Consider the following 12,151-nt stretch of genomic DNA (forward strand, 5'->3'; position numbering starts at 1 on the left):
ATCTGGTCATGCCATTTGGCCTTATCATCGCCCCTGCTTGTTCCAGGCTCTGGTTAATGATGTTCTCCGCAATATGTTGAACCGGTTCGTCTTCGTCTACCGCGATGACATCCTCATCTTATCCCTCTCCACCCAAGAACACGTGCTCCATGTCCGACAGGTTCTCCAACACCTCCTGGAGAACCAGCTCTTTGTAAAAGCAGAGAAGTGCGAATTACATGGCTCCATCATGCCCCTTCTGGGTTACATTATCGCTGCAGGGAGTGTACAGATGAATCCTGGAAAGGTCAGAGCAGTGGTGGATTGGCCCCAGTCTATGTCCAGGGTGTAGCTGCAATGTTTCCTGGGATTCTAAAACGATTTTCGCCGCTTTATCTGGGGTTACAGCACCCTGGCTTCCCCCCAGTCTGCACTCTCCTCTCCCAAGGTTCCTTTCACGTGGTCCCCAGCTGCTGACCGGGCGTTCCGGGATCTCAAACACCGTTTCACCACAGCTCCCATCTTGGTTCATCCTGACCCGGTTCATCCTGACCCAGTTCGTGGTGGAGGCCGATGCTTTGGATGTCGGAGTGGGGGCTATCCTGTCCCAGCATTCTGCCCTGGACCTCAAGTTACATCCCTCCGCCTTCTTCTCCTCCCACCTCAATGCCATGGAGAGGAACTATGATGTGGGGAATCTTGAGCTTCTCGCGGTGAAGATGGCATTGGAGGAGTGGAGGCACTGGCTGGAGGGCGGAACATCTGTTCATTATGTGGACCGATCACAAGAATGTAGAATATCTCCGCACCACCAAGCGCCTCAATTCCAGGCAAGCTAGTTGGACCCTGCTGTGAAATATATTGAGACACGCCTTTTGTTATTCACCCTGTCATCTCAGATTTTCAAAATATGCTTTACAGCCAAAGCTAGACAAGCGTTTGTGTAAGTTTATCGATAGCCTAGCATAGCATTTTGTCCAGCTAGCAGCAGGTAACTTGGTCATGGAAATCAGAAAAGCAATCAAATTAAATCGTTTACCTTTGATGAGCTTCGGATGTTTTCACTCACGAGACTCCCAGTTAGATAGCCAGTGTTCCTTTTTTCCAAAAATATTATTTTTGTAGGTGAAATAGCTCCGTTTGTTCTTCACGTTTGGAGAAATCGCCTGGAAATTGCAGTCACGAAAACGCAGAAAAATATTCCAAATTAGCTCCATAATATCGACAGAAACATGGCAAATGTTGTTTGTAATCAATCCTCAAGGTGTTTTTCAAATATCTATTTGATAATATATCCACCGGGACGATTGGTTTTTCAGTAGGACCGATTGGAATAATGGCTACCTCTGTATTTTACGCGAGAATCACTCTGAAAGCCATCAGGTGACCACTTGCCCAATGTAGCCGTTTACGGGTATTCTTCAACATAAATGCGTAAAACTACATCACAATGCTGTAGACACCTTGGGGAATACGGAGAAAAAGTAATCTGGTTGATAGCCCATTCACTGCTCAATAGGGACGCATTGGAATGCAGAGCTTTCAAAACATGAGTCACTTCCGGGTTGGATTCTTCTCAGCCTTTCACCTGCAATATCAGTTCTGTTATACTCACAGACAATATTTTTACAGTTTTGGAAACTTTAGAGTGTTTTCTATCCTAAGCTGTCAATTATATGCATATTCTAGCATCTTGTCCTGACAAAATATCCTGTTTACTACGCGAACGTTATTTTTCCAAAAATGAAAATACTGCCCCCTAGTCACAAAAGGTTTGCTCTTAAGCAACTTTGCAGTATTTTGTTTTGTTGCGTGTTATTTCGTACATTATTAGCCCAGCATGCTTTGTTTGTTATTACTTACAGCTGGAAAAAACTTTTGGATATGTCAGCGGTGGTAACTCACCAACATTACGACCAGAAATACAACTTTCCCGAATTGGATCTTTTGTTTCTACCCTCCATGGCAATTGAACTTATCCCAGAGGCTGCTTCAAGATGCCACCGGCAGAGAAGATGTATTCGGAATGGACTTATAGTCTGACTCAGGAGGTGTGCACACCATCCACTGCTTCCGAGTATATTACTTGCTAATGTTCAGTCCCTGGACAATAAAGTAGAAGAGGATCTCCTTCCAGAGAGACATCAGGGACTGTAACATACTCTGTTTCACAGAATCATGGCTCTCTCCAGCTCTCTCTCTGTCCCCATCCATACAGCCAGCTGGGTTCTCAGTACATTGCACATACAGGAATAAAGAACTCTCCGGGAAGAAGAAAGGCGGTGATGTAGGATTAACTACTCATGGTGTGATTGTGATAACTTACAGGAACTCAAATCTATTTGTTCACCCGACCTAGAATACCTCACAATCAAATGTCGACCGTATACCTCCCAAGATAATTCTCTTCAGTTATGGTCACAGTCATGTATATTCCCCCTCAAGCCAATACCACAACTGCCCTCAAGGAACTACACTGGACTTTGTGGAAAACTGGAAACCACATATCCTGAGATGGTATTTATTGTAGCTGGAGATTTTAATGAAGCAAATTTGAGGAAAACGCTACTGAAGTTCTATCAATACATTGCCTGTAGTACTCGCACATCAAAAACTATTGACCATTGTTACTCCCCCGCCGTCCCTTTGGCAAATCAGATCACAACTCTGTCCTGCTCCTCCCTTCCTATAGGCATTAACTCAAACACGAATTACCCTTGCTAAGGTCTATTCAACGATGGTCTGAGCAATCGGAATCTATGCTTTAAGATTGTTTTGATCACGTGGACTGGGATATGTTGAGGGTTGCCTCTAAGAATAACATTGACGTATACACAGACACAGTGACTGAGTTCATCAGGAAGTGTATAGGGGATGTTGTTCCCACTGTGACTATTGATACCTAGCCAAACCAAACAACGTGGATATATGGCAGCATTCGTGCACAACTGAAAGCGCGAACCACCGCATTTAATAATGGCAAGGTGACTGGGAATATGGTTGAATACAAACAGTGTAGTTATTCCCTCCATAAGGCAATCAAACAGGCAAAATGTCAGCACAGAGACAAAGTGAAGTCGCAATTCAACAGTTCAGACACGAGACGTATGTGGCAGGGTCTACAAACAATCATGGATTACAAAGGGAAAACCAGCCACGTCGCAGACCCCCAACATTTTGCTCCTGGACATGCGAAACACCTTCTTCACCCACTTTGAGGATAACACAGTGCCACAGATGTGGCCCGCTCCCAAGACTGTGGGCTCTCGCTCTCCATGGCCGACGTGAGTAAGACATTTAAGCGTGTTAACCATCGCAAGGCTGCCAGACCAGAAGGCATCCCTCCGAGCATGCACTTCTGTCATCATGAAGTGCTTTGAGAGGCTAGTTAAGGATCACATCACCTCCACCTTACCTGACACCCTAGAACCACTCCAATTCGCTTACCGCCCCAATAGATCCACAGACGATGCAATTGCCATCGCACTGCCCCAACCCTTCTGGAGAAGAGTAGTAACTAAGTAAGAATGCTTTTCATTGACCAAAGCTCAGCCTTTAACACCATAGTACCCTCCAAGCTCATCATCAAGCTTGCGGCCCTGTGTCTGCACCTTACCCTGTGCAACTTGGTCTTGGACTTCTGGACTGGCCGCCCCCAGGTGGTGAAGGCAGGAAACAACACCCCCACTATGCTGATCCTCAACACAGGGGCTCCACAAGGGTGCATGCTCAGCCCCCTCCTGCACTCCCTGTTAACCCGTGACTGCGTGGCCATGCACGCCTCCAACTCAATCATCAACTTAGCAGACAACACAAGAGTAGTAGGCCTGATTACCAACAATGACGAGAAGATAACCTATTCATCAACATCAATAAAATGAATGAGCTGATTGTGGACTTCAGGAGACAGCAGAGGGTGCATGCCCCATCCACATCGACGGGACAGCAGTGGAGAAGGTGAAAAGCTTCAAAATCCTCAGAGTATACATAACTGACAATCTGAAATGGTCCACCCACACAGACAGTGTGGTGAAGAAGGCGCAACAGCGAGATTTAGGCTTGTTACAGATGTACAATTGAGAGCATACTGTCAGGCTGTATCACCCAGTGGCGGTCAGTGCCGTTTAAGATGAGGGAGGACAATCTTTTTTCATGAGTATGGCCTTATTTCTTATTTAGAGTTCCAGTTTCGTCTTTCAGTGGGCTAAACTAGCTAGCTGCATTTTCTAGCTAAGTAAGTGAAAGTGAAAGTAAAAAAATGTATGAAATCTCTCTCTCTTTCTTTCTTGCTTGTCCTTCATTTTGAAATACTTTTTTTCCCAAAACTGTTCAACTATTGTCTTTCTCTCTCTTTGAGTCAACTACTCACCACATATTACACACTGCAGTGCTAGCTAGCTGTAGTTTATGCTTTCAGTTCTAGATTTATTCTCTGATCCTTTGATTGGGTGGACAAAATGTCAGTTCATGCTGCAGGAGCTCTGATAGGTTTGAGGGCATCCTCAGGAAGTTGTCATATTTACTGTGTACGTCTATAGAAGGGGGTGAGAACCATAAGCCTGGTTTTGTACACTGTGTATGTCCTTACTACAAAATACATTTTATTCTCTGCATTCTAAAAATGGTTGGCTTGCCAACTTGCTCCTAACCACTGATGCAGGGACAGTTATTTATCATCCCATTATGAATAGGAATATCTTCAGGGCTAAGGTATTCTGATCGTTGATCTGTGGTTAAGGGCAGCCTCTAGCTCTAGCAGACTAGTTGCATCCCAAATGGCACCCTATTCCCTATTGTCGTGTCTTTGGCTATGCCGGATTAAGTGATATGACATGCTATTCTATAAAATCAAATCCTTTCTCTGTAATTAATATTACCTGATTAAGCTAATCATGTAACTGTAATTAACTAGAAAGTTGGGGCACCACGAAATAATGTTTATAGAGCTGTTATCTTCCGAATAAACTCTTAAAGACCTGGTAATATTTTACATCAATAGCAGTCAATATTAATCGTCACCTTATTTCAGTCTCATCTGAAAGTTGTAAATTCTTGGTTAACTTCACGAACCCTGGCTAACAAGTTGAATCAGCAATACAAACTTTGGTTTAATTATTTATTTACTAAATACCTAAATAATCACACAGAATTACATATACACAGAATGCTAATTATGTCATACAGAAAACGTCCCGGGTGAACGGAGCTGAAATGACGGCTGGTTACACAAAGGAAAGGGGGTTGGGTTTGATTGAAAGAACGGGAAGACTGAGGAACAAAGGGAGAAGCTATGCTGTCGTAAATACAGTATCTTATGCATACTAAATTATCGCCCATTTGGAAAAGGAAAATGCAATCAATATTTACTTTGAGCTGCGCTTCGGTAGGTTGATCGTAGATGTTTGCCGTGTTGCCCAACCGAGATCATCCTGTCCTCGGAAGAATGTCTCTGGTGGTAAACTGGATACGTTGTAGTATTGTCGTTGTGTGTTAGACTGGATCCGTCGTCCATCCTTTCCTAGCCCATGTTTATAGCGGCCGCTGCTAACTCAATGGCTAGGAGTTCAAAGTTCATACCATTCACAACCAAAGCTCATGCTGAGGTTGGCTTAGTTCTGTAGTTGACATGTTAGTCCTTTTAACGTGGGACCGTCGTCCTCACGTCCTCGGAACAGCTTATTATCTGAATCCTTCTGACATCGGACCTTCGCCCTTATGTACCCGGAACAGAAAGTTATATTTTCGTAAAAAGCTTATATAGTGGCGGTAGAGAAGGTTGTGTTTCATAGTTTATAACCAATGTCTCTTCACAGGGGCGGGCCACTGAGCTTTAACCTTATGAAAACCCAATTCTCTCACTTGGAAGCTAAAATTACATTTAATCTTTTCACAAAAAGTTTCACATTTAAACATTTAAATTGCATAACAATTCCATGTGAATCTGTGCGTAGACTTTCCAAGATACAGTTTGTCATCCTATCATTAATAAGAATGTCACAGATGACAACCGAACTGACATCATATTCATTAAGTACAAATGTATATTTTCAACTGGTTGGATTACCGAAATATGGTTCCTTTCCTCCCACCTTTTTATGTTCCCCGACTCTCTATGTTTAACAAAGGCTTTTCAAGAGTCCTTCAGTAGAGTCAAGAGAGGAAAGGGAGAAATGTATTTATGGGGGGTTATAAACCTGAACAGCTATCCTTGTGGGGACACACAATTCAGTCCCATTCAAAATATATTTTTCCCTAACCCTTACCTTAATCCTAACCCTAACCCTATCTCCTAACCCTAAACCTAATTATAACCCTAACACTAATTCCAACCTTAACCCTAAACCCCTCAGAAGTAGCATCTGACCTTGTGGGGACCAACAAAATCTCCCCAGTTGGTCAAATTTTTGATGGTTTACTATTCTTGTGGTCCCCACAAGAATATTTAAACACGTTCACACACACACTAATATCCCCCCCCCCCCCCCCACCCGACACACACTCTGGGGTGAAAAACAAATCTTCAGAGTCAGTAAGACACCTCATGACAGTCTGATCCCTGAGGGAAGTAGCAGTCCGAGCAGAGTGGGGTAGGCAGCCAAGCAGAGCTACATTGGATCAGTGTTAGGTCATGAGCGCTGGGTAATTGCTAATCTCACTTTTAATTGAATCTGGTGGAGTGTAGTGTCTCGTATCAAGGAGAGATAGAGAGAGGGCTGGGGAGAAGGCAGTGCAGCGACAGGGCCATCCAACCTGCCTCAATCTGCTATGAACTCACAACATTGGACTCATTGATGAACTCACAACATTGGACATACGTGATGATGCCGCAGAAAGACTAAAAACGATTTATTTGTAAATGAAGGGGGGATGGAGAGAATGGTGTAAATTAGTGGAGCGGAGCGAGATATGCCTCTGTCTGTCTGTCCTCCGTGGCTCGTTACATATCAGTGTGTGTTGCGTTGGGTCCCATTGAAGCACACACATCAAAATGGCACCAGGTCAGTGCTCTCTTTCTTTCTCTCTCTCTCTCTCTCTCTATTCCTCCTCTTTCCCGTCTCCTCGTCCTCCTCCTTTCTCTCTCCATCCCTCATTCAACGAGTGCCAACCAGAACAGGCGTGTGTGTGAGCACCTCATTCGGTATATCTTTTTCACTCCCCCTCACTCTGTGTCAGCGCTGAATCCAGAGTCTGCTTGTGTGTGTGTTGGTGTGTGTGTGTTTCTTGTACCGTGCTGGCTCCGAGCAATTTGTGAGCGCTCACACACAAACACAGCACACTAGACCCACGCTACTGAGACACGCTAGCAACAGTAGAGCCTCTGAATCCGCTCTGCCCCAATCACACACTGGCTAACAGATCACTTCACACACACACAGCCCTCCCTTCTCCTCCTCTTCATCCTCCTCCTCTCTCTCTCTTTCGCTCACTCGCTCCTCTCGCTTACTCGCTTTCTCCATCACTCGCTCTCCCTCGTTCTCTTGCTCTGAACACTTCCTTTGGTAGCTGAGGAGTGTGTGACTGTGTGTGTGTCCAGTGCAGGGATAGCAGCGGAGAGAGAGAGAGATAAAGACGGAGACAGAGACAGAATGCCAGCAGAGTGACAGCCAGCAGTCAGTAACAGGACAGAGAGAGAAGAGAGAGGACCTTGAGACTACGACTAACTGTGAGTACTCTTTTTTTTCTATCGCATGCCAATTATTTTCTATCCTCTTCTCTCACTCTCTTACAATGGAGGACCCGGTAACTACTGTACTGGACTAGTTGTGTTTCTTATGGATGAATGACACACACAGACACACTGTACACACACACACTGTACACACGCTCTAGACATACAGTAGAGCATATACAGTGATTACTGAACACACAGAGAAGCATGGGAAAGACTGGTCACACATGCTAGTCATACTTACAGTAATACAGACATAGTACCCACATTTACAAGTGTATACAAGTGCGATTGCATATGAACTCAGACACACACACACATCCACAGATGTAAATAAATGTCTCATATTCAAACACATTTCATCACGATAATACAGTAGGGCAAAACTGTGTGAATCACCGGCCATCACACGTTGATGCAATGTACATCCTACACTGTACGCATTTGTGCATACACCTCACACATGCACCCGCGTGCACACACACACACACACACACACACACACACACACACACACACACACACACACACACACACACACACACACACACACACACACACACACACACACATACATACACAGGTATGCAATCAAAGGTATGACTTTCTCCTTTTACAGAATTATGTACAGAGTAATTATGTGAGTTGATTTCATGCTGGTTGGTGGAAAAGTGGTATTTTTATGGATGTAGGTACACTTGGTCACACAGTATGTAAACATTTTTACTGAGACAACACTGGACTGTGTGTGTGTGTGTGTGTGTGTGTCTATTCAGGGTATCAATGTGAAGAGGTCTCAGAGATCCAACGACAAGGTCAGAAACAGACACAAGACCGGGACCAAGGTAAAGGGTCTAGGACCGACATGAAATATACAACGTGTGTGTGAATATGAGTCAGTGTGAGACTTAGTTTCAGGGGCTCTCTAGTGATTCTACGGTCTTACAGTTGGTGAAGAGGCATATTGAAGTGTCTAGTATTGTCTGTTTTATTATGGGAAACAACACTAGCTATTTGTTAGCCTGAGCGGTATCTCTCTGTGGCTACACTAACCTATATCCCTCTCCTCCCTGAAGTGAAGCGTCTGATTTGTGGAATCACCAGTGTAGCGCACAGACTTCACAGTAAGATAAGATTTATTCATTTCAGCTTTTCGCTTCTCTTTTGTAAAATATAGATGGATGGTGGCGAGGGAGGGAGGTAGGGAAGGGATAAGATATAGAGTGCTGCGTTGACGCTGAGGACAGCAGAGAGGAGTGAGAGTTAGAGCGAGAGAGAGAGAGCGAGAGACAGATAGCGAAATAGAGTGAAAGACGATATTACCATTCCTGATTACTTTTTACGACTCAGAATTTTTTGTCTGTCATAGTCAAGTGTGGTATGTGTGAGTGTATTTTCTGTGTGTATGTGGTACACATACTTAGCGTGACAGGATGTGTATTTTCTGTGTGTTCAATCAAGTCCATTTGAAAACATTTATAGGAATAGATTCTTTGTAGAGCTAAATACATTTAGTGATTTGTGACATTCTGTCTTTCCAGACCAACGTCCCACAGAAAAACCTATATGGGCCTTTAGCTTGTCAGCGGGGGCATATTCAAAAAGAGTGTGCTCATGCATTGAGTTTATTGAGTTTGCTTTGTCTGATTTCACATGGCTACAGATGAAAAACAATCTGTTTACCTTCCATTTTGGACTTATTTTATTATACTGATCAACAACATTTGCATAGAATAAGTAATTTTTATTTTATAAAAGTGTGTGCTGTCTCTTTAAGACGAATGACATCATTCACACACAAAGTCTGTTCCAGGCTTGAGCAAAGATGATATTAACTGGGAGAGACGTGAGGCGGGGGAGACGAAGTGAATGAATAACGTTTGTGGTCGCAATCAGCTTTGTTATGAGCAAAATGTTCCTTTATGGTTTGCATATTATCGCAAACAAGGTACTAGGGTTGGCTTCAGCTGTAAGCCAGCAAGGAACGTTAGCCTACAAAGCTGGAAGCGGTATCTTCTTGCATAGTTGTGTTCCGTACTGAACATTGTTTTGGGAACAGTAATTAGTAGATTCAACATCTCTACATGCTGTGTAGCATTATTCAAGTGTGTTAACTTCTGTGCAGTGTAAGTGGTGATGCAGCCCAGACTCCCAGTGATTGCGGTGTTTCCTCAGGACAGGATAGAGCAATGAGTAAGTGGAGCAGGTACGGTGCTCTCGTGCTACAAGGGGACAATCAGTAGACGACATGAGACACATTTGACAAAAGTACCAAAAGTAACACACATTCTAGTACCAAACCATGTTTAATGTTCTAGTATCGTGAAAGTACAAACGTTTCCTCAAGAAAGTGTGTTTGTGAGCAGGAATGTATTGTCTTCAAGGAGTGTGTGTGTGTATCTGCTGGAGTGTTTGTGTTTGCATGTGAGTGTGTAAGCAGGGGTGTGTGTATCTGTGGGAGTGCACCTGCAGTGTTCGGCATTTTGCGGGTGTGTATGATCTATATGTCTTCAGGTGAGTGTGTCTGCAGGAGTTTGTGTGTGCAGTGTTTGTGGGTAGATTCTGGGCTTATATGGGTAGCGTGGTAGACAGCATGTCTGAAGCTTATGCAGGTATTTTCTCTGTAGGCCTATTTCTCTGTATTTCTCTGAATTTCTCTGTATTTCTCTGTATTTTTTCCCATAATTATCCGTTTTGTCCTGTATTCTCTGTATTCCTACACAACAGGGAATTTCTGTGTCTGTTCACGTAAAAACTATTTTCTATATGTGATGTGAGTTTGATGTTTGAGCAATGGAAATGAGAGCTTGTGAAGATACCATTTAGTTTTCGTCTGTTCCAGGAAGTGTGTGTGTGTGTGTGTGTGTGCGAGCACAGGTGTGTTTGAGGGGATGAGAGAGTGTTTGCCTGTCTCAGTGAGGACAGTAACACTGGGAGCCATATCCCCTGGAGGCTCTTACTTTAGCCAGGAAGCAGAACATTGCAGTAGTGTTAAGTAGCTTGTAATTACAGTGAAAAGACATAGTTCTAAGTAGAGAGAGGAATGGAATTAGACTATATACGTTAGCTTCTAAAAAATAAAGAAATAAGAAATGACATGTTTAAAAGTTTTTCTGACCTTATTGCATGCAATTGCAACACTGTTAGCTAGCAAGCTATTTACCAGAATGCCGGCAAATGCACACGGTGTTGTGACTGGATACCATGGTGTAAATTTAACGTTATGCATCAGACAGCAGTGGCTACTTTCATTTCGAGTGGACAGGCTGCACCGAAAATTACAATCATGTCACGTCTGTGCAGTGCACATTGGGAATGAAGTTGCTTTATTAACTAGGGAGAACATTCAATGGGTATTGCCAGGAAGCTAATCCTGAAGACGGATGCTGTACCTTCATTGACAGTGAATCTTGCAAGTGCTGACCGTAACGTAAGTATCAGAGTTTGATGAGTCTGACACGGTAGCCAACATTTTGGGGGGGATCCGGGAGGCTAACATGAGATAATGCAACTGTGGCTGTGGCTGCTTTTGACTTGTGAATGATATATTTTCTGTAATAAACCTGATAGTCACTATGTGTTTTTTTGCGGTTTGTATAGTATTTGTAAATCACCCCTGAAAATCGCATTTTGCCATTCGAGTGTGTGGGTTGTTGTCTTACAGTTGATGCAGCTTTTGTCATTGGGGCTAATCATGATGATTAGGGAGGGGTTATTAGTATTTCACTTTCCAAATCCTTACACTTCAACGAGGTCACCTTGATCCAGCGCCGTATGTGGGGAGGCTGTGCTAGCTGTCCATCCCAGGACCCTTTTCTGTCCAGTGTGATAGGCCTAACAAGGAAGAGGCAATTGCTGGATTTGTCTCCTGCTTCAGTCTTGGGGATGACTGAAGCTAAGTGGGTGACTGAAGCCTGCTTGATTGAAGCAGGGTACATGGGTCAATCCCCATGCCCTTACAACACCGCTCCCAGCCTATACCGTTGACACCAGGCAGGATGGGAACCGGGATTCATTGGACCAGGCAATGTTTCTCCACTCCTCAATTGATCGCGTGCACACTGGAGCCACTTCTTTTTGTTTTTAGCTGATAGGAGTAGAACCCGGTGAGCTCATCTGCTGCAATAGCCCATCCGTGAAAAGAATGGATGAGTTGTGCATTCCGAGATGCCGTTCTACACACCACTGTTCTCCTTTGTCCTGTCATCAACAAGGTTTTTTTTGCCCACAGGACTGCCGCTGACTGAATGTTTTTTGTTTGTCGCACCATTCTCGGTAACCCCTAGACACTGTCATGCGTGAAAATCCCAGGTTTCTGAAATACTGGAAATGTCAGGCCTGGCACCGACGGTCATAGCACGCTCAAAGACACTTAGGTAACTCATTTTGCCCATTCCAACATTCAATTGAACAGTAACTTAATGCCTTGATGCCTGTCTGCCTGCTTTATATAGCAAGCCACTGCCACGGGACTCACTGTCTGTAGGAGCGAAACATTTTCAA

General features: G+C 43.9%; 1 protein-coding gene across 1 annotated transcript in view; it reads left to right on the forward strand.

Moving 5' to 3' along the window:
* Positions 1-7,246: 7,246 nt before the first annotated feature.
* Positions 7,247-12,151, forward strand: part of LOC109899150 (RNA binding fox-1 homolog 3) — a 745,488-nt gene continuing 740,583 nt past the window's right edge. The window contains exons 1-2 of the mRNA XM_031836492.1: positions 7,247-7,642; positions 8,425-8,493. The gene's annotated coding sequence lies outside the window, so the exon portion shown is untranslated. The remainder of the gene's footprint in view (positions 7,643-8,424; positions 8,494-12,151) is intronic.

Source organism: Oncorhynchus kisutch, linkage group LG11, assembly GCF_002021735.2.
Source record: "Oncorhynchus kisutch isolate 150728-3 linkage group LG11, Okis_V2, whole genome shotgun sequence".
Taxonomy (NCBI): Eukaryota; Metazoa; Chordata; class Actinopteri; order Salmoniformes; family Salmonidae; genus Oncorhynchus; species Oncorhynchus kisutch.